The sequence below is a fragment of the Trachypithecus francoisi genome, unplaced genomic scaffold (genome assembly GCF_009764315.1).
Source record: "Trachypithecus francoisi isolate TF-2019V2 unplaced genomic scaffold, Tfra_2.0 Lachesis_group0, whole genome shotgun sequence".
NCBI lineage: Eukaryota > Metazoa > Chordata > Mammalia > Primates > Cercopithecidae > Trachypithecus > Trachypithecus francoisi.
The window spans coordinates 191,699,928-191,723,543 of NW_022681453.1; the positions used below are offsets into that span (position 1 = coordinate 191,699,928).

A 23,616-nucleotide genomic window follows, 5' to 3' on the forward strand; every position below is an offset into this window, starting at 1 on the left:
ACAACAGTTTTCAAGTCCATAAAGGGTTACTACAAAGAAATCTAGAAATGTGTAAGAGTTTCTTTGTCATCCATTTAGCCTCTTCTCTTGTTATGACCTCCTTAAATTTTTATTCTGCCAAAATAGAGCCGCCTATGGATCCCTGTACACAACACGTTCCATGCGTTGGTATCTTTCCATATGTCAGTCTCTCTACTTGGAATCCCCCAGCTTTCTATGATTTGTCTACCTGTCAACTCTTATTCATCTTTTCAAAGCCATCTGTTTCAGACATCTCTCGTGCAGCACTTCAAACTCTCTCAGCCTCATTTGTCTCTTATTCCAATTACTGCAGCTACTCTGTGAGGACTTTGACCAGCATCATGCATGTGCGTTTTGACAGTGACTTGGCTCACACCCCCACCCTGTGCCTCTCACTTTCCACATTCAATGCCCACATATGCAAATGCAGAAGTGCCAGGAGTTAATGCTCTGAAGGACAAATTCTGGGCAGTCTTAAGAAAGTTTGTATGGCTCCTCAGAGGATCCTCTAAGGAAAAGAGAAAGGAAATAAAAGAAGAAAAGAAAAGTGACAGGAGGAAATAGGGGAGGGAGGGAGGGAGGGAGGAAGAAAGAATCAGCAAAGGAAGGAAGGAGGAAGAAAAAGGATGTGGACATAAATAATGAAGTCAGGCTAAGTCATGGTAGATGCCATCTGAAAGGTACTAACACAGAATGTGTACTGAGAATTTAGAAAAAATATATAAGAGTGATAATGTGAATCTAGTGTGATAACAGGTGTGAGTCAAACATCACAGTAAAATAAGAGTGTTAATTAGTAATTAGTAAGTGTTATTGGGCTGAGTGCAATGGCTCATGCCTGTAACTTTGGGAGGCCAAGACAGGATTGCTTGAGCCCAGGAGTTTAAGATCAGCCTTGGCAACATAATGAGACCCCGTCTCTACAAAAAATAAAAAAATAAAAATAAATTGGTTGGGCATAGTGGCATGGCCCTGTAGTCCCAGCTATTCGGGAGATTGAGGTGGGAGGATTGCTTGAGCCTAGGAGTTCAAAGGCTACAGTAAGTCATGTTCACACCACTGTGCTCCAGCCTGGGTGACAGAGTGAGTAAGACCCCATCTCAAAAAATATATGTAATAAATGTTCATGACTGGCTGGAAATTCTAGTTCTAAGAGAAAAACTATCATCCCGTGGTGTGAGTACATCTAATGTGGCCAGTGGATCAGAGAAGCAGAAAGGATAAAGAAGCATCAGTTCTTGGGATCTGCACAATAATTTCACCTCTTTGGAAGCTGTTTCAAAGATGGCACAGTGGCAGAAGATCTGAGCCAGTGATAGGAGCATGGGGATTGGCAGAAGCTACTTAAGTCTTTATCTCAAGTGATATTACGATGCTATAAAAATGGGGCTAAAACTTCACAATAACCAGTATTTCAATAGGAATTCAAGTAGTTTTACTGCACTGGTAAAAAATCTGATTCTGCTTGCATTTTATCAGGTTTTGATTTTGTATTTACATTAAAAAAAAACCTCCAGTGTTTTACTTCTGAGCGTCTACAGTGAGTGAAGAAGCTCACTTTTTAAGGGAATTTTTAAAGTGATAAATGTACAACATATGGAGAAGCCTCTGGCAGTGATTCTCAAACATTATTGACATAATAAACACAAAGGAGATATTGAATTGCAAATTTCTGAGCCCTAGACTAGCCCTTCTAAATCAGAATTTGGGGGACATGACCCAGGAATCTGTATTCTTAATGTGTACCTTGTGTTATTTTCATACAACCCTAAATTCTTGGAATTTTGAAAAACACTGGCTTAAATAAGCATGCAAAATTAGTATTAGTCAGTCAAAAGTATACATGTGTGTATTAGTCCGTTAAAGTCAACTCGTGCAAAGACTAACAGCTAATAACTTTTGCTATTCATCATAATTAGTCGAGTAAGTGAAATACAATTTCAAAGAGAGGAAGCATCTTTGACTACAGCATTAGCCTAATCAGAATGTAAATCTGAGAAACACTCTTAATTTAAAATGAAAATTGATCAGTGTTGCAAAAAAGACTCTATAGTGATAAAAACTCACAAAAGTCTCACAAACAAATAAAAAGCATCGAGTTTTAATTTTCACTCTGTAGTGGGCTATTTTAACCATGAAAACTTTTCTGTTGTGTTCTTCCGATGTCTGAGGATTCGCCAGTCTGTGAGGTCCCTCTGTACTTTCATACCAAAGTCACTGTCAAGGGTCTCCACGACACCTCTATGCCGGAAGAGCTGAGGTTAACAAGCCTACCCTTGTCAAGAACTTCTGGAACCTCCTTGGGAGTGGTAAGTTGTTGCCACTCCATCCAGGTTGTTGTCTGTCCCTCTAGTAGCACATTGCTTCCTACTAACCTGAAAACTTTGCTTAGGCTGTTGCTGCTCTCAGCACCATTTCAGACAGACCATGAATGGAAACCCTTTTATTAAGAGGTGAATTAGAGGATTTTTGATGATAATTGGAGGAAATTATAATACAGAGAACTTAAACATAGATATGCTGCTGTTAGAAAGAGACCATGGTCCTAAGATCCTCATCATTGATCCCCTAGTAGGCAACTTCTTGTCTAGCTGCCTGTGATCTCACTCTTTCATAGATCTGCCAGGCTGTTTAATCTCTGGACTGTGACTGTGATGGGCTTCAGACTGCTTTCCCCAGGGGAAGACCCAATAATTATACTCCCTTCTCCAGAATCCTAGCTCCAATTCCTTGAATCCAGATATAAAATTGTGTTCCCCCTCCTCCAGTCAAAGCCCCACCTCCTGCAGTCATTTTTATTCAGGATTGAGTATTTTCTGGGATAATTTTTCTTGGGAATGCCATTTCCCTTGAGAGGCAATTCCAACTTTACACACAGTGATATGCTCTTTGCCTTTTCATATCCAAAATATCTTGGACCATAGGATATTTTTATAATTATCATCAGTATATATCTCAAATATGTTTATTCAGCATCATTATAATTTTCAGAGTCCAGGTCATTCAATCTTGAATAACACCATCTGGAAGACTTCAGTCCTTCCGTCAAATTGAACAAAATATATTTCTATATCGAAGGTTGTTCTCCAGCATGAGATTGTGACCAGGCCTATGCAACCATCTAATTCTTTCTGAGATCTTTTCCTTACCTCCTGTGTGCAACAGTTTAGGTAGTAGCATGCATATCTACCAAAATCCAGCAGTATCATAGAAGCATAAATCATACTAACATAATCTGGAATGACAAAGATCTATTAAAAATTAATCCTATTTATATTACTAACCAGAATTTTAATTTCTTAACCCAAAGCATCAGTATTTGGGTTATTATACTGTAGATAAAAATCTTTCCCCCAAAACAGTAAATAGACACTTGATCTTTCTAGTACCTTCTTCACATATTCCTTCCCCCAGGTAAGGTAATTATCTCCAGAAAGTTCCAGTTTCCATACTTTAGAAAGCAGAAGTAGTCTGTATCTTTAAATAACATTTTTTCCAGTTTCTCCCTGTCAAGAGTTAAAAACAAGTATAACCTTTTAAACTTGAGTTATTTAATTTATTTACCTGGTTAGTTGCTTTGCTTTGATGGTTTGGTTTAGTTTGGGCTTAGGAAGTACATCCTATAAGTGGGATGATTACCCATGCACATTTCTTCTTTAAATGACTGCTGTTCTTTCTCCTCTACAGTTAATCTTTGTCCTCGTTTCCCAATTGTTAAAAAGAGAACAAGATAATACTTACAGGGAATGGATTAATCTATGTAAGCCACAAGCCACATGCTAAGTAGCTTTCCTGTTGCTACTTATCTTCAATGAGAAATTATCTTAATGCTATGTAGGTGACAGTAGTTTGTTGAAACCTGGTGAGAAATAGCACAGTAAACACATGAAAGTGACATGAAACAGTAATAAGCATCGTGGCCCATTCCTTATAGATTGAATATTTGAATTGGACATATATGTTCAAACTCTCTGTGAATATATTGAGTGATTTGACATAAAATTAATATGCTTATTAATTGGCAAATAAAGACATTATCTTTAAAATTTTGTAAACTTCCATTCTTGATGGAATAATGAGTAGAAATTTAAATATTATTCCTTTTATGCTTCCATTTTATATTTCTCTTTAAATTCTATCATCTAATATCTGTCTGTCTATCTATCTATCTATCTATCTATCTATCATCTATCTTAGTACAGAACCTTGAATGTTGTAGAAACAGGAAAGTACTAAGTAATACAAGACTTTTGCTTCCAAGAACTCATAGCTGACTTACTTTCAAATTATTTCTTGTTTCATAATAGCTACATAAGGTGAATGTACCAAAGACATCCTTTGCCATTTTAGTACAAACTTATTTTTGACTCCCCTTTTTTATTTACATGACATTAACCAAAATAGATTCAAAGAGTAAATGTACAGTTTTGGCGAGTCGAGTTTTGCTGGTCAAATAGTACCCTAATAAAATTAATTTGCAAACCAGAAGTAAAAGAAGTAAATGAGAGAGACATCAATGCTATCTGCATTATAAATTCCTAGAGGACACAAAAGAAGTTCTCCTAATTATATAATCTTATTACTAGAAACAATTTCTGTCTTGCATTTATGTACTCCTCACCTATGCAATTTTGAAAACAAAGAGTGTACTACTGCTTCTAGATTAAAAGGGTTAGTTTATATCAGACTAAACTCCTGCTGAAAATAACTATAAAAGCTGAATAAAACAGACAACACAGATGTTGAAATCACCAGGCAGCAACTAAAGCAGCTATAATGTGAAGGATCATGACAATGAATAAAAAAACTTTAGAGAAGTAAACCCAACATCTACACATGATTTCCACTGAAGCATTTGATATACTTAACTTTCGAGTGTATAGGGGAAAAGGCCAAGCACAACATAGCTACTCAAAGACTAAAATGCTAAGCAGACATTCTGGCAGTCTCACTGGGTTGGGCATGTTATCAACTGAATGTTTTACCTCCCTCAAATGTATATGTTGCAGTGCCAACCTTCAATAAGATGGTATTTGGAGATTGGGCCTTTGAGAGGTAGTTAGAATGAGATTAGATGATGAGGTTGAGCCCTCATGATGAGATTAGTAGCTTTATAAGAAAAGAAAGAGAGCAATCGCTGTCCACATGCAAGCACTAAGGAACTGCCATTTCAGACATAGCAAGAAGATGACCATCTGTAAGCCAGAAAGAGAGCCCTCACCAGAACCTGACTATGCTGGCACTCTGGTCTCAGATTCCAGGCCCCAGAACATTGATAAAATAAGTGTTGTTGCTTAAGCTATCCAGTGTATGGTATTTTGTTACAGCAGGTTGAGCTGTCTAAGACAGGGAGAGAAAAATAGGAATTAAGAGTCAGCCAGAGAAAAAGCCACTTGGAATATATTCAAGGCTTCTAGTTGGGATGATTGAAGGATTATGTTCGAGACATAAAGGCAAACTGAGAATAGACAAACTATCAAAAAACTTGAAAGACAACCCTGAAGCTGTGAAATTCCAATTGGATCATAGTGATCTGCTTGTAGTGTATCTGCCAACTAGAAGAAAATTAAAATTACTCTGAAGGAAGGTGACATTATGCAGAGATTCTGCCTTTTCTTCGTATATAATATGTAGCATTACCTTAAATAAAAGTAAAAAGTAAAAAACAGGCATGCCAAGACACAGACCATAAAACAAAAAACTCAAGAGGGAGGAAACAGCAGCTCTATAGGTTATGCAGATGTTGGAGTTAAGAGATAAAGACCTTAAAATATTCAGCATTATGTAAAATAAAATAGAAGAAAATATGAATAAGGTAAAGATATAGATACTTTTTGTTTGAAACACAGAGAAAAAAATGAAGAGGTAATGAATAGTGCCAAGAATTTTCCCAAACTGGAGTAAGACATTAATCCAAAGATTGAAGAAGATGTATGGACTACAAACAAAACTTAAAAATACAAAAATACAAATAAATAATAAAAAATAAAAAAATACAAAGAAAAAAATCCCATAACCACAAAACTAGGCACATTATGTTAAAATTGTTAAAAAAACAAATCTCAAAAAAATATTTTTAAATGACACAGGGAAAAGAGTAATGTAATCTTAAAGAAGCAACAAAAAGATTCATGACTGACCTCTGAATGGAAAGAATGAAATGTAGAAGGCAATGATATGACAACTTTAAAGTGCCTCAGGAAAATCAGTGGAACCTACTACACTCTATACCCAGCAGAATTTTTCTTCAAAATGAAAGAGAAATAAATATATTGTAAGAGGAAAAAAAGAGAATTTGTCACCAGCAGTATCCGCTACAAGAAATAATACAAGGATATAGAAATACAGAAAGGAAAAAGAATAATAATAAGAAAAAATAAATGGTTAAATTTCAATAACTATTCACGTTACAAAAAAACAGTAATTTTGCATGGAATTTAAAAATACCTAGAGTTGGCCGGGTGCAGTGCTCACGCCTGTAATCCCAGCATTTTGGGAGGCCGAGGTGGGTGGATCATGAGGTCAGGAGATTGAGACCATCCTGGCTAACACGGTGAAACCCCATCTCTACTAAAAATACAAAAAATTAGCCGGGCGTGGTAGAGGGCGCCTGTAGTCCCAGCTACTCAGGAGGCTGAGACAGGAGAATGGCGTGAACCCAGGAGGCGGAGCTTGCAGTGAGCCGAGATCGCGCCACTGCACTCCAATATGGGTGACAAGAGAGAGACTCCTTCTCAAAAAACAAAAATAAAAACAAAAACCTAGAGTTAAAATTCATAAAAAATGTAACGCAAAAGACAAGAGAAGGATGAATGAAGTTATCATGTTCTAGGATTCTAGCAGTACTGGAGAAGTAGTAAAAAGTAATACACTGTATTAACCTATAATGAGTTAAGTATGTACACAGTGATCTCTAGTGTAACTACTAAAAGGATGAGAAAAATATATAACTAACTGTATGAATCCATTTTCACACTGCTACAAAGATACTACCTAAAGCTGGGTAAGTTATAAAGAAAAGAGATTCAATCAACTTACTGTTCCACATGGCTGGAGAAACCTCAGGAAACTTACAATCATGGTGGAAGGTGAAGGGGAAGTAAGCCATGTTTTACATGGCAGCAGGAGAGAGAGAGAGTGTATGCAAGGGCAACTGCCAATTTTAAACCATCAGATCTCATGAGAATTCCCTCACTGTCACAAGAACAACATGGAGGAAACTGCCTCCATGATCCAATCACCTCCTACCAGGACCCTCCCTCAGCACGTGGGGATTACAATTCAAGATGAGATTTGGATGGGGACACAGAGCCAAACCATATCACTAACCACTTATTGGGAGGAAAGTAATAGAATAATAAATTTTTTTTGATTAATCAAAAAATAAGGCAAGAAAGAAAAAAGGAGCATAAATGTGTTAAATGGAACAAAAAGTAATTGTGTAAATAAATGTGAACATCAATAATTACATTAAATGTAAATAGGCTAGATACTTCTATTAAAAGACAACATTTTTAGAGTAGATTGAAAAACCCCAATAGCTATATGCTGTTTACAAAATGAACACTTTAAATACAAGGACTTAGGTTCCAAAAAGAAAACAGACATACCATGTACAGACTAGCCAAAAAAGTTGTCGTGACAGTACTAATGCAATACAAAGTACATTTTTAAAGACAAAAACATTACTAGAGATAATGACTAACATTTTATAAGACCAATGGGTACATTAATCAATAAGTTACAACAATTTAAATGTTAATGTACCCAATAGTAGAGTTTCAAAATATATAAGCAAAAATTAATAAGATTAAAATAAAAAGTAGATAAATTTACAGTCATAAAGATTTAACACATTTCTATGTACAAAGGTATAGATACAATAAACAAATTCCTTGATAAATACAACTTGCCAAATTTGACCACAACAAATAATATACCTGAATACTTCTATATCTATAAAAGATATGTAATTTATTGTTGAAACTCTATCCTCAAACAAAACAAAGCAAAAACAATAACAAAAAAAATTTCCAGTCCCAGATAGCTTCATTGGAGAATTTTCCCAAATATGTAAAAAAGAAAGAAAACCAATCTCACAAAATTCTTCCAAGAATTTAAAAACTGGGGAATTCCTCTCTGTTATTTATGGGCCAGCACATTCTTGATTTGAGAACTGGCAATAATATTACCAGAAAGGAAAAATACAGACTATAGACCAAGATCCTGAAAAGAAAAATATAGATTATAGATAAAGTATCAAAAGAAATTATAAGCAATGAAATTAAACAGCCTGTAAAAAGGCATACATCATGATAAAGTAGAATCTATTCTAGGTATCAAGGATAGCATGATATTTTAAAAAAACATGTATTTTACCACATTAATAGAGAAGTACAAAAAAGATATAATCTTGATAGATGCAGAAATTATATGATACAATTTACCATCCATTCATGATAAAAAAAAAAAAAACTCTTAGCAAACTATGAATAGAAGGAAACTTTCTTAATTTGACAAAAAATATTTTATAGAATAACTACAGCAAACATCAGATTTAATAGCAAAATATTTAAAACTTTGCCCTTGAGATAAGAAAGAATGTAAGGATGAAGCTATCATCACTTCTATTTAACATTATATCAGAAATCCTACCCAGGGAAAAGTCAATAAAAAAGTAAAAGTTTGTACGTACCTAAAAACACAAATTCCAAATATATAAAGGAAAATTTGACACTGTGGACAGATACACACTTGTAGTCGGTGCTTTAAACACATTTTTCAGAGTAACTAATAGAACAAGCAAATAAAATAAAAACAACTGAAAGAACAGAAAAGACTTGAACAACATGGTGATTTAATTTGACCAAATTGGCATTTGTAGAAACTGAAGAAAATCCATTTTTTTCCAGATGCCGTGAATTTTTACCAAAAAGGGAGTATATGCTGTGCCATAAAGCGAGTCTAAAAAACTTTCAAAACATTAAAATTGTATAGAATATATTCTCAGACAACAGTAGAATTAAACTATAAATCAATAAGAAAAGATTTCCCAATTAATTTGAAATTAGGTTATATACTTTAAAATAACTTGTGCCTTAACATAAAAATCTTGTTACTGAATAAAAATGAGAACATGGCTATAAATCCTAAAGACATTGAAATGATAGTAAAAACTGCACTCATAAGTTGCAGAAAATACACAAAGAAAACTACAGGCTCTGATAAAAAAAAGTGATAACAATCCTACGTGATACATTTCAAAGAAAAAAATAGAGGATGCTTTCAAACTCATTTTATTGCAATGATATTAGAAGAATGGAAATGTACAGGTTAATCTCTCTCATGAACATAGGAACAAATATCCTAAAGAAATCATTAGCAAATGGAATAAAATGAATAAAGAAGATAATCATTACCTAGTGGGATTTATTTCAGGAATGAAAGGAATGTTTAACAACAGGAAATCAATCAATATTGTTTTCCACATTAATACAGTCACAAAGGACAATTTTAACAGAATGCTTTCAGAAATTGATAACTCTTGCAGAAAAAAAAAACAGTAGGGCTGTAGTAATATAAATAATGCATTTCATTAGTTGGAGCTAGCACTTATATAGTATTTAACATCAAACAATAATGGGCCTAAGTTATTTTCAAGCTTACACAAATAAAACATTCTCTTGAGTCCACATTCTTTAAGAGCACAATGGGAATTCCAATAGATTCCCAAGAGTTGATATTACACAAAACATAGTCAATTATTAAAATCAAGTAAGTAAATAAGAAATTAATTAACATTAAAAAACAAATTTATTTAAAAGCAAAGCAACATTTAACAACTTATAAAGAGATAATCATAATATAAAATATAAGATAGTTTTAAACAAAGGAAGTATGTATAAACACTGTGTGATGCCTTTGTTTTAAGAAAAATACTATAAACAAATAGAATGCCGGGCGCGGTGGCTCAAGCCTGTAATCCCAGCACTTTGGGAGGCCGAGACGGGCGGATCACGAGGTCAGGAGATCGAGACCATCCTGGCTAACACGGTGAAACCCCGTTTCTACTAAAAAATACAAAAAAACTAGCCGGGCGAGGTGGCGGCGCCTGTAGTCCCAGCTACTCGGGAGGCTGAGGCAGGAGAATGGCGTGAACCCGGGAGGTGGAGCTTGCAGTGAGCTGAGATCCGGCCACTGCACTCCAGCCTGAGCGACAGAGCCAGACTCCGTCTCAAAAAAAAAAAAAAGAAAGAAAACAAATAGGATAAGGTTTCAAGTCAAAAAGCTAAAAAATAAAAAAGCACAAACAGAAAGAATGTAAAAATGGTAAAATCAGAAATTAATGAAATGAGAAATAAAGGAGAAGAAATTATCAGATGTAAAAAGCTGATTATTCGAATAACTAATAAAACAGACATGTGAAAAAAATAATTGAGAAAAGGAGATCAATCCCAAATAAATACTGAAAGGAATATGAGAAGAAAAATATTCTAAATACAATTTAATTTAGAGTATATATGAAAGATACCATGAACAATTTTTGCTAATAAATTTAAAAATTTGGATAAGGTACAAAATATAAAATATATAAATGACAAAATTGACAAAACAAGATTTTTTTTATACTGACAGACTGAAAACTTCAAAAAATTGTATTAACAGTAAAAAAATTTCTCTAGCAGTTTTGTAGGTGAATTCCTTCAAATCTAAATGGAAAAGGTAATTCCTTTTATATGTAAACTGTTTCAGAAAATAGAAAGAAGAGGTAAATTATGTAACTCATTTTTTTCCCCTGGACATATACAATTTTATTCAGATTGAATAATGAAGAAATAGAAAATCTCAATATACCAATAAGTAACAAAATTAAATCAGTGATAAACAGTCTTAAGGCTACAATTATAGTCCAGCATTACTAACAAACATAGATGCACAAATTCTAAATAATATAAGACCAAGTAGAATTTAGCACACTACTACATACATAAAAATGTGAACAAACGGGTGGGCGCAGTGGCTCGCGCAGTGGAGCACTTTATGAGGCCGAGGCGGGCGGATCACAAGGTCAGAAGATCGAGACCATGGTGAAACCCTGTCTCTACTAAAAAAAAAATACAAAAAACTAGCCGGGCACGGTGGCGGGCGCCTGTAGTCCCAGCTACTCGGGAGGCTGAGGCAGGAGAATGGCGTGAACCCAGGAGGCGGAGCTTGCAGTGAGCGGAGATCGCACCACTGCACTCCAGCCTGGGCGACAGAGCAAGACTCTGTCTCAAAAAAAAATGTGAACAAATAACATTTATTCTAAAACAGTAATTCAGCATTATGAATCTATTAATGTAATTTATCAGATGTACAGGTTTAATGAAGCTATGGGAAAAGGTAGGCAAAAAATAGAATTCAACTTGAAAGTAATATTTAATTTATTTTATATATTAAAAAGATCTGAAGCAATTATGACAAAACCTTATCCCACCTGGGTGTGGGTACTTGTGCCTTTACTATATTACTCGCTGTAGTTTTCCAATTTTGTAATTTTACAGCCTATTCTCTACTAGATTGCAGCAAGGTTTTCTACATTATCAATAGATAAAGCGATTTCTTATTGAAGAAAGCCTGTAAAAATCAACCTCCTACTCTTTTGACCCGTTCAATTACAATGGGGCTTTTGCCTTTGCTTATATAAAAAAAAAAAAGCCGTTTTATTGCTGTGAATAAGAAAATTAGATCAACCTCAAAGGTCATGAGTGACTTTCTCTGAGGTTTCTTTGTTCTTAGCTCAGTTCAGGGACTTAAAATGACACCTCTTTCCTTGAGAAAGGAGAGCCTATTTTCCTCTGGGAACGCACTGCTTTATGTGGTGTGAGGAAATGGCAGATCGCAGTACCTCAGCCAGGCTGTGAGGTAAGATGCTGCAGCTCAGGATGTGGCAACTCCCTTCTGCCTTCTCTTTTAATGTAAGCATTTGATTCCATTCAAGGCCGCTGACCTCATATAAAACTGCCTCTGAGCCAGTGTCAGAGATATTCATCTCCACAGGATCTGCTTTCACCTGACACACCATCTGTCTCTCTCCTTAGAGAGACACAGAGGAAAAGCAACTGTGGGATGTAATCACCCAGGTCTCTAGGCTATTGAACTCCCAGCTTGCTGAGATTCAGCTAAAAGCCTCCACTCCTTTGCTGCGAGAAGGAAGAAGAGTCATTTTTGCACTTAACTGAAACTGTATTCTTAAAATGATTGATTCGCTTTTTCATCAGCATCACTGAATTAAACTAAAATGATGATGTTGATGATGGTACTAATTTCAGCAAAAACAAGAAATATTAGTCTTTTTCATTATCTTCAGTCTTACTAGGATTATTTGTACGATTTAGGTTTCTACTCTTGATTGAAGATGGCCCAAGAGCATTGAATAGGATAATAGGATAAATAAAAATTTAGCACAGTGGTTGATGATGATACATGTTACTTTATAGTTTCTACCCCTAACCGCATCAAGAACCTCTTTGGTTTGTAAGAGTTCACGCAAGGTGTGATTAAAAGACAGGATGCGGGATCATTGAGGGATTTTGGAGAAGACAAATAGACTGTGAATTGGCTTGGTGATAGTTTTAGAAGTATCTGGGTTATCCTAGGATACATTGTCCCTAGATTCAAGTAAGAGGGAAGCTTCACATGAGTCTTAATATAGCGTTAGGGAAATTTTTTTCTGTGAAGGACAAGATAATACATATTTTGGGCTTTGTGGGCCACTTGGGATCTCTGTTACCTATTCTTCATTGTTTTTTGTTTATTCTGTTTTGTTTTGTTGTTTGTTAGTTTATTTTTACAACTCTTTAAAAATGTAAAACCATTCTTGACTGGTCACAAAGGCTCACACCTGTAATCCCAGCACTTTGGGAGGCTGAGGCGGGCAGATCATTTGAGGTCAGGAGTTCGAGAATATCCTGGCCAACAGGGTGAAACCCCGTCTTTACTAAAAATACAAAAATTAGCTGGGCGTGGTAGCGCATGCCTGTAGTCCCAACTACTTGGGAGGCTGAGGCAGGAGAATTGCTTGAACCCGGGAGGAGGAGGTTGCAGTGAGCCAAGATCGCGCCACTGCACTCCAGCCTGGCGACAGAGCAAGACTCCGTCTCAAAACAAAAAACAAAAAACCACTCTTATCTCAAAGGATATATAAAAACCAGTTGTGGGCTAGATTTGGCCTCCAGGCTATAGTTTACTGATCGCTACTGGAAATGACTCCCGTCTGGTTATTTCGTGGTTGCATGCCTTCAAGTGGTACAAGGGGTCCTTGCAACCAAGGGGATGTACCCTCCTAGTATTCATAATACGCTTCTAGGCTTTGCCTTATGTACCAAAGAATATTATGCTTCAATGACACATAGCCTACTTCCAGGGCCTGTGCTGGATTCTTCATCAGCTCCTTCCTCAAAAGGCTTGACTGGCAGACGATAAAGATAGGACAGGAAGAGATGTCGATGATCTGTAGGGAAGTATCCTGAGGCTAACATTCATGCTACATTGTTCTGGTCTGGAATTCCAAGATGTCTGAGAATTTTACATTTAAAACTGGCCTTAGGCCAAGTGCAGTGGCTCCTGCCTGTAATCCCAGCATTTTGGAAGGGCTAAGTGAAAAGATAGCTTGAGTCCCGGAGTTTGAGACCAGCCTGGGGAACAAAGTGAGACCCCTCCTCTGTACCAAAAATACAAAACATTAGCCTGGCATGATGTCGTGGGCCTGTAGTCCCAGCTACTTGGGAGGCTAAGCTGGAGGATCCCTTGAGTTTTGGGAGGTCCAGGCTGCAGTGAGCCATGATTGTGACACAGTGTTCCAACCTGAGTGACAGAGCAATACCCCGTCTCAAAAACAGACAAACAAATGAACAAACACCCTGGCGTTTAATGTTATTTAGGTGCATCTTTCAATGGAATATAGAACTTTATTTTGATTAATAGTTTGTCAGTTTATATTTACAACTTCAAAATATTTAAACCTATAGTACATGGGCCTTTATTTGTACTCCTACTCTGAGCTGCACAAATATTGAAAGCAAACCTGTCCCAGGATATCCAGTACTCTTTCTTTGGAAAAAACCGCCAATTCCTAAGTTACTCTCAGAGTATCCATAATAAATCTATTGCAGATATATATTCCCAACAGTTGTCCTTTGCATAAATTATACCCAATCAGAGAGGCTAGAACTGAGCCAACCTCTATATTCCACACGTTTGTCCCAGAAGTTCCACCTTAATATATGCAATCTAAGAGTCAGTATTCTCAGATCCCTTTATTCAGTATCACAAATTCAAACGCCTACACAAAGGAGAGGGAAAGCACCTTCTAAATGGGTCAGCTACCATTCACTTCCAGTGACCGCTATCATAAGAATAACACTGGTCAGGAATTTAAGACCAGCCTGGCCAAGATGGTGAAACCCTATCTCTACTGAAAATTCAAAAATAAGCCGGGTGTGGTGGCAGGTGCCTGTAATCCCAGCTACCTGGGTGGCTGAAGAAGAGAATTGCTTGAACCCGGGAGACAGAGGTTGCAGTGAGCCAAGATCACACCACTGCACTCTAGCCTGGGTGACAGAGCGAGACTCCATCTCAGGAAAAAAAAAAAAAAAAAAAGAAGAAGAAATCTGGAAATCTGAGTTCATATATCAAATCTTCAAATTTTTAAAAGTTGACACTAATTTACGTTTTTAAAAGTTTATGTTGTTCAAGCAAACCTCTTTGTAGACTGCATTTAGTCTTCAGCACAGTTTGACTTTCACCTTAATGCTTTCTGCGGTATTCTGATGGTTAATTCTGTGTGTCAACTTGGCTATGCCAAAGGGTGCCCAGATGAAACATTATTTCTCAGTGTGGCTGCGACAGCATTTCTGGATGAGATTAGCGTTTGAATCAGTGGACTCATTAAACTAGATTGCTCTTTCCTATTAGATGATGTGCGTTGGTGTCATTTACTCTGTTGAGGGCTGGGATAGAACAAAAGGTAGAGAAAGGAGTGATACAGTTTGAATGTTGTCCCCTCTGTTTGGATGAACGGAGACAAGATGGTGCACTTCCGGGTTCTTCATCCCCCCCCACCCCCCCGCCAACTTTTCCCGCGCTAGGCATGGCCAGGTGATGTCAATCCGAAGAGACCAAGATTTACCTCGTCGCACCTGTGGAACGCCCCCCCCCCGACACGCCCATGCCCCGCCTATTGCCCTCCCACTCCTAGAAAAGCCGCTCCGGAGGGTCGCCATGCGCGGCCTTCCTCAGTCCTTCACTCCTGTAGGGATGTCAGGACTCCAGGAACGCCCTCCGAGAGCCCCACGGGGGGACTCTGTCGGCCTTCTTTGCCGGAGGCCGACAGACCTCTTCCCCACACCTTAGGTGACCAAAATAAACTTGAAGTTTTGCTCCTACACTTGTCTAGTCGCTGGTTCTTTTGTGCCCGCTCTGGTGGTCTTAGAAAAACAAGTCAGTTGGTGCCGAACCCGGGAGGAGACCCCTCCTCAGGGCCCCCAGGGTCTGGGGAGCCTCCTCCTCCTCCTGGTTCCACACCGCAGACGGACCAGGACCTGAGACCCGCTTCCCTCACTCTCACGGCCTCTCTGGGGTAAGTGCCCTTGTCTCCTCTTTACCTCCCTCGGCCAAAATCCTGTGCAGGTCCCAGGTCCATTTGGAGCCACCAAGTGGCTCGGGAGCTACCATGTGGCTCAGGAGACCCGTTCAGGACAGAGATGTCCGCCTGAAGGTAATCTCCACTTTGGCTCCATGAGCCTCCAGTCTGTCTCTGCTGGTTCCAAAGGATGCTTTGAAGCCAGGCAGGGATCCATTTCCATTTCCATTGTGTCCATTGTGTAAGTAAAGAGGAAACAAACGGGAAACCCCCGGTCCAAATTTCCAAAGACCACCGGCCTCTCTGGGGTAAGTGCCCTTGTCTCCTCTTTACCTCCCTCGGCCAGAAATCCTGTGCAGGTCCGAGGTCCATTTGGAGCCACCAAGTGGCTCGGGAGACCCGTTCAGGACCGAGACGTCCTCCTGAAGGTAATCTCCACTTTGGCTCCATGAGCCTCCAGTCTGTCTCTGCTGGTTCCAAAGGATGCTTTGAAGCCAGGCAGGGATCCATTTCCATTTCCATTGTGTCCATTGTGTCGGTAAAGAGGAAACAAACGGGAAACCCCCCAGTCCAAATTTCCAAAGAGCACCCCCCTTAGGGTGCCTCCTAGCCAATTTAAAAACCTTACAGCTTGAACAAGACCTTAGAAGGAAGCGGTTAATTTTCCTTTCCACTGTGGCGTGATCGACCTCAGCAATTTCTGCCAGTGGCTAGGCAAGTGGTCTGAAATTAATTACATACAAGGCCTTTGGGCCTTACGCTCTCGTCCGGATCTGCCCTATACTCCTCTTTCTCTCCCCGCTCTCTCCAACCCCTCCCTTCCTGCCCAGACTCCTCCTTCCTCCTCCTTATCTACTAGTAATCCACTCGGTCCCATGCCTCCTTCCAGGCCCCCAACTGGCTGTCTTGAGTCCCCTATCTCTGCCCACACCCTCCTACAGTGTTAGCGCCTTTGCGAGAGGTGGCTGGGGCGGAGGGGGTAGTCAGAGTACATGTCCCTTTTTCATTGGCCGATCTTTCCAAAATTGAGAAGCGTTTAGGTGATTTTTCAGCTAATCCTACCATATACATAAAGGAATTTAGATACCTTTGTCAGGCCTATGACTTAACTTGGCATAACCTCCAGGTTATCCTAACCTCTACCCTAAACTGACTGAGGTTCTAACCCAATATACCCGGTTGGATCCGGCCTCCCCCACAGGGGCCACCATTTTGGCGTCTTATTTCATTTCTCAATCAGCTCCTGACATTCGTAAGAAACTTCAAAAGGTAGAGGATGGTCCACAGGCACCAATACAAGACCTGGTTAAATTAGCCTTTAAGGTCTATAACTCCAGAGAGGAGACGGCAAGCTCGCCTTGAACAGAAGTTACAGCTCCTAGCAGCGGCTTTACAGCCCAGTCGTAACCCCAGGCCAGAGAGTACACACTCCGCAGACTCCAAGGCTACGAAAGGAGCCTGCTGTAAGTGCGGCAAGGCAAAACACTATGCCAACAGGTGTCCGCAAGGTCCCCGAGCCCCAACGCAGCCTTGCTATAAGTGCAAGGCATCAGGACATTGGGCCAGTGAATGTCCTAACCCTCGTCCACCAGCAGCCCCCTGCCCTGCTTGCCAGCAGGGAGGACACTGGAAGTCTGATTGCCCCACCCTGAGAACAGGTGCTGCGTCTCCACGTGACCCCCTTTCCCAGGATCCTGGGAGCTCCTTCCAGCTCCTACATCTGGACGACAACTACAACTGAAGGTGCCGAGACTTGGGGACCCCCATCACCCTCGCTGAGCCGCGGGTAACTCTCCTGGTAGCGGGTAAGACAATCAATTTTTAATCAACAGCGAGGCTACCTATTCTGTTTTGCCGTCCTTCTCTGGACCTAGCCTTCCATCCAATATCTCTGTAGTAGGAGTAAGTGGAAAGCCATCCACTCCACAAAAACTCCACTCCTTAATTGCTGCCTGGCCAACAACTACTCTGCACACTCGTTCCTCATTCCCAGCTAAAAAGGGTCCCTACCGAAAGCAATCAGTGGAAATCAGTTTGGCTTTCCCCACTCGCCTCAAACTTACTAAATTTTCTTAACTATCTCATACTCCTCAACCTTGCTGGGACCTTCCTTCTGGGTTTTGCCCCTATTCCAACAAATGCTTCCATTCCTCATTCCTATACTAATACTGTGCCTTATTTATTCTTCATCCGTACGTCCAAATGCCAACCATGGGCCCCGACCTTAACGACGCCCCTTAACAGCAGGAAGTAGCCAGACAGACCACGGAGCCCCTTATCACTATTACCAATAAAAGGTTGGAATGTTTGGATGAACGGAGACAAGATGGTGCACTTCCGGGTTCTTCATCCCCGCCCCCCCCAACTTTTCCCGCGCGTGCGAAAATGCAGCCGGCGACCCGGGAAGGTGCAGACCAACTAGGCATGCGCCAGGTGATGTCAATCCAAAGAGACCAAGATTTACCTGGTCGCACCTGTGGAACGCCCCCGACACGCCCGTGCCCCGCCTATTGCCCTCCCATTCCTAGGAAAGCCGCTCCGGAGGGACGCCACGCGCGGCCTTCCTCAGTCCTTCACTCCTGTAGGGATGTCAGGACTCCAGGAACGCCGTCCGAGAGCCCCACGGGGGGACTCTGTCGGCCTTCTTTGCCGGAGGCCGGCAGACCTCTTCCCCACACCTTAGGTGACCAAAATAAACTTGAAGTTTTGCTCCTACACTTGTCTAGTCGCTGGTTCTTTTGTGCCCGCTCTGGTGGTCTTAGAAAAACAAGTCACCCTCTAGATCTCATGTTGGATTATAACCCCCTACGTTGGAGGTGGGGCCCAGTAGGAGGTGGCTGGATCATGGGGTTAGGTTTCTCATGAATGATTTAGCACCACCCACTTGGGCTATCCTCATGGCAGTGAGCAAGTTCTCATGAGATCTGGCCGTGTGGCAACTTCCTTCTCTCTCTCTCTCTCTCGCTCGCTCGCTCCCACTCTCTCCATGTGATGTGTCTGCTCCCACTTCACCTTTGGTCATCAGTAAATCTTGTTGAGGCCTCCCCAGGAGCTGAGCAGATGCAGGTGCCATGCTTCCTGTACAGCCTGCGGAAGCATGAATCAATTAAATCTCTTTTCTTTATAAATCACCCAGTCTCAGGTATTTCTTTAAGCAATGTAAAGAATGGCCTAATACAGAAAATTGGTACCAGGAGTGGGATATTGCTATAAAGATATCTCAAAATGTGGAAGTGACTTTGGACTGGGTAACAGGCAGAGGTTCGAAAAGTTTGGAGGGCCTAAAAGAAGGCAAGAAGATGAGAGAAAGTTTGGAATTTCTTAGAGACCGGTTAAATAATTGTGACCAAAATGCTGATAGCAATATGAACAGTGAAGTCCAGGTTGATGAGGTCTCAGATGGAAATTAGGAGCTTATTGGGAACTGGAGCAAAAGTCACCCTTGTCACACCTTAGCAGAGAACTTGGCTTTATTGTGTCCATGCCTTAGGGCTCTGTGGAAGTATGAACTTAAGAGTGGTGACTTAGGGTATCTGGTGAAAAAAAAATTTCTAAGCAGCAGTGCTTTTGAGATGTGTTCTGGCTGCTTCTAAAAAACCTTCATTCAGATGTGGTAGCAAAGAAAATATTTAAAGTTGGAAGTTAACATTTAAAGAGGAAGCAGAGCATAAAAGTCTGGAAAACGTGCAGCCTGGCCATGTGGCAGACAAAGAAAAAGCACTATATGGAGAGGAACTCAAGGAGGCTCTGGAGCAGCCACTTGATAGAGATATTATCCTGACTAAAAAGGAGTCAAGTGCTAATAACCAAGACAATGGGGGGAAGGGCCTCAAAGGGCATTTCAGAGCTCTGTGAGGCAGGCTCTTCCATCACAGACCTAGAGGTCTAGGAGGAAAGAACGGTTTTATAGGTTAGGCCCAGGGCCCTGCTGCCCTGTCCATCCTTGGGACATTGCTCTCTGCATCCAGGCTGCTCCAGCTCCAGCTTTCGGTCAAAGGGCCCCAGATACAGTTCTGGCCATGACCCCAGAGGGCACAAGCTGTAAACCTTGGAGGCTTCTACATGATGTTAAGCCTGTAGGTTCTCAGAATGCAAAAGTGAAGAAGGCTTGAGACCTCTACCTAGATTTCAGAGGATGTACGGAAAAGCCTGGAAGTCCAGGCAGAAGACTGCTGCAGGGGCAGTGCCCTTACAAGGAATCTCTACTAGGGAAGTGCAGAGGGGAACTTTGGACTTAGAGGCCCTATACAGAGTCCCCATCAGGGAACTGCCTGGTGGAGCTATGGGAAGAGGGCTGCCACCTTTCAGACCCTAGAATGCTAGATTCACCAGGAGCTTGCATCCTGCACCTGGTGTAAAGAAAGACTATAAAACATTTGAAAAGGTATATTCTGAGCCAAATATGAGGGCCATGACTCATGACACAGCCCTAGGAGATCCTAAGAACATGTGTCCATGGTGGTCAGGCTACAACTTGATTTTATACATTTTAGGGAGACATAAGACTTGATCGCTGCATTCAAGATGTATACTGGTTTGGTCTGGAAAGGGGGGACAATTTGAAGTGGGGACTTCCAGGTCAAAGATGAATTCTAGAATTTTCTAATTGGCAATTTGTTCGAAGAGTTATTAGCTAAAGACCTGAATTCAATAGAAAGACCTATCTGGGTTAAGATAAGGGGTTGTGGAGACAAAGTTTTCGTTGTTGTGTGTATCTGTGTGTGTGTGTGTGTGTGTGTGTGTGTATGGAGAGAGAGAGAGAGAGAAGAGAGAGAAAAAAATATATATAGTTATGTTTCTCTGGAAATCTCAGTTTTCCTCAGAGGGAAGCTTCTCTACTGTTCTTATTAATCCAGTGTGTGACCTTCTCATGTATACTCTATGAGCTACAGATATAATGGAAAGAACATATAATTATGAGTTGAGAGACTAAGATTCTAAGTCTATTGCCTGGGACTCCAACTTTTCACATTGAAAGGCTCATGTCCTAGGAAACCACTCAGTCCTGAGCAAACCAGGAGAGTTGTCTTCACTATTATGCGAGAAGATCTGGAACAAGTTGCATGTATTAGTCTTGCATTCTCTGAGCTAAAGAGATTGGCTACTTGATATTCTAATTCTCATCCAGCTTTTGTATTTTTCAATTTTAAAAAGTTTTGTAGTCAGACAAGTGAGTTAAGAAAAATTTAAACATGCTAAACTTGGTTTAAGGCATTGTACTGCCTTAACACTTATAATAAACTTATAATCTGTTTATCACACTTTTTTTCAGATCTGTATATAGCAACAGAAATTGGTTAAAACTGTGAGTTTTCAAGTCATGGCAATACAGAATTATTAACATCAAATGTCAATAGGAAATATCACCTTTATATTCCCATTTCACACATGCAGAATATTTCCTTATATTGTAAACAACTCCTAATGGCCAGAAAGCATTATCATTCCCTCCTTTTGTCCCAGCAGAGAAAATGTACCAAGGATATACAACAGGTAACTTATGGCAACACATTTTACATAATTATTTCCTATATTTTCTTCTCAAGAGTAACCTGTGTACAACACCTCCTGGTTTCTCTGCTGCTAGGATAGATTATTAGACTCAAGTAATCCTGCAAGTGTAATGGTGTTGACTATATTTATAGAGATGTGATAATGTGCCACAGGGATAGGTCACAATCTAACAGCAAAGCAGGACACAGAGAAGATTTAAATCCTGAACTGAGTGCTGGGCAATGCGGGAGAACGCCTTTGGAAATAGAAGATTTGGGTAGACATCCAAGGCAAGTTTCTGCCAATTAACTATGAGCAATGCCACTAACCATTCTTTTTTCTTTTTTCTTTTTTTTTTTTTTGAGACAGAGTCTTGCTCTGTCGCCCAGGCTGGAGTGCAGTGGCCGGATCTCAGCTCACTGCAAGCTCCGCCTCCCGGGTTCACACCATTCACCTGCCTCAGCCTCCCGAGTAGCTGGGACTACAGGCGCCCGCCACCGCGCCCGGCTAGTTTTTCATATTTTTTTAGTAGAGACGGGGTTTCACCATGTTAGCCAGGATGGTCTCAATCTCCTGACCTCGTGATCCGCCCGTCTCGGCCTCCCAAAGTGCTGGGATTACAGGCTTGAGCCACCGCGCCCGGCCTCTTTTTCTAATTTCAAGTAAATTTTTTCCTTTTAAAAACGTCATTGAGATATAATTTACATGTCATAAAATTCACACTTTTTTAGGGTTACACTTCAATGAATTTCAGTATATTTAGAGAGTTGTACAACCATCCCCCAAATCTAATTTTAGAACATTTCCAACACCCTAAAAAGAAACCTTATACTCATTTAACGTTACTCCCTATTCCCACTTCCAGTCCCAGGCAACCACTAATCTATTTTCTGTCTTGATTTATGTGCCTTTTCTTGACATTTCACGTAAATGAAATAATGTTCTATAAGCAGCATTGTTTGCCTTCTTTCACTGAGGGTAATGTTTTTTGAGGCTTCTCCATGTCGTAGTGCTTTGTTCCTTTGTATTACTGAATAGTATTCAAGGATACATCACATTTTGTTTACCTGTTTGCGAGTCACTGGACGTTTGGGTTGCTTCCACTTTTTGGCTGTTGAGAATAATGCTGTCATGAGCGTGTATGTACGAGTCTATGTATAAGAACAAGTCATTCTTGACTTGATCGTTACAAAATTGAGGTTTTTAGCTAAGTTGGGTTTTTATTGTTGTTGTCATATAATAAATTTCAGGGAAATAAACAAGTACCCCTGTAAGTCTCACTCACTTCTATCCTGTTGGCAAGAGTGGAAACAATGACTTCAGAAATTGAATAGGAAGAGGGAAGTAACCTTGGGGGCAGCCTTGGGAGTTTGCCAGGCATGGGAACATCATTTTTCAATTGTGTTGTAGAATAAAAAGGTTGAGAGTGGTTCTAGTCAGTCACTAATTTGGCTGCACTCATTTCTGGAGGATTTGTCTCTGAATGGACAAGAGAATTTTTCAGTGGACCTACAAGGGGAACGCTTTGGTTCTAGGCTGCTGCTTTGTTTCACTCAAAGCTAGGTCTAAGAATGACATTTTCCCTTTTTATATGCTCAAGGAAGCTAGCATTCTATTGTCTTCTTTTTACAGATCCTGCTAGAGATTCATCTCTCAACCTTCCGCTTTCCCTAGTCCAGAGATGACTATGGAGCAGAACAGTCTCACTAGTTTTTCTCCCTCTGCTTACGACTTAGGGTTTTATTATTAACTTCAACAGCTAATGAGAATGAAAAACAAACAAAGCAATGTGGGCAGTGGCAACATTACCTCAGGACTGACAGCATCATAATAGTAGCCATTCCCTGAGATACAATAAAATATAAAGAATCATTTTCCTGTTTCATTCTAAAATATCCCTGGCAGCTTAGGCAGTTTCTCCTTCTTAATGATTTCTGGCTAGTACTGTTATTCTTTCTTTCCTTGGAGTGGAGCCTCCCCTCTCCTCCCATTTTTCTTTCAGCCCTTTCTTTTCAATAGTCCTTCTCTTTAGCACCCAGGACTGAAAAATATAGATACAGATAGATGCAGGACAGATGTATGAATTGTCTGAGATTTCTTAGCTCCAGTGGATTATGGGGACTTCAGCTGAACCTCAATCTTCTGGTTTTACTGTTCATTCTGATCATTCCTGCCACCTCTCCAGTAAATGCAGAAAAAATCAAATATGGTTAATCGCAGACTGTAATCCAAATGTCTTTGATCGTCCAATTGTCAGCCTGTGCTTTGAACACTGCCAGAGGTTGTAGTGATTTTTTTTTTTGCAACGACTTTTAAAGCATAGATTCCTCCCCGAAGTCCTTTGTTAAGAAGACTTGGGGTGAAAACCGATGACAGCCCTGATGATACTCCATGCCTGCAGTCACTGCCTGCTGCTCCTTCCCTGTGTTCCACAGTCATTCTAAACATAACACACAAGTCAGAGATTTGCCTTTGCTTTA

At 40.0% G+C, this 23,616-nt stretch overlaps 1 pseudogene; it reads left to right on the forward strand.

Annotated features, from left to right (window-relative positions):
• The first annotated feature begins 2,183 nt into the window (after positions 1-2,183).
• Positions 2,184-23,616, forward strand: part of LOC117078920 — a 48,745-nt pseudogene continuing 27,312 nt past the window's right edge.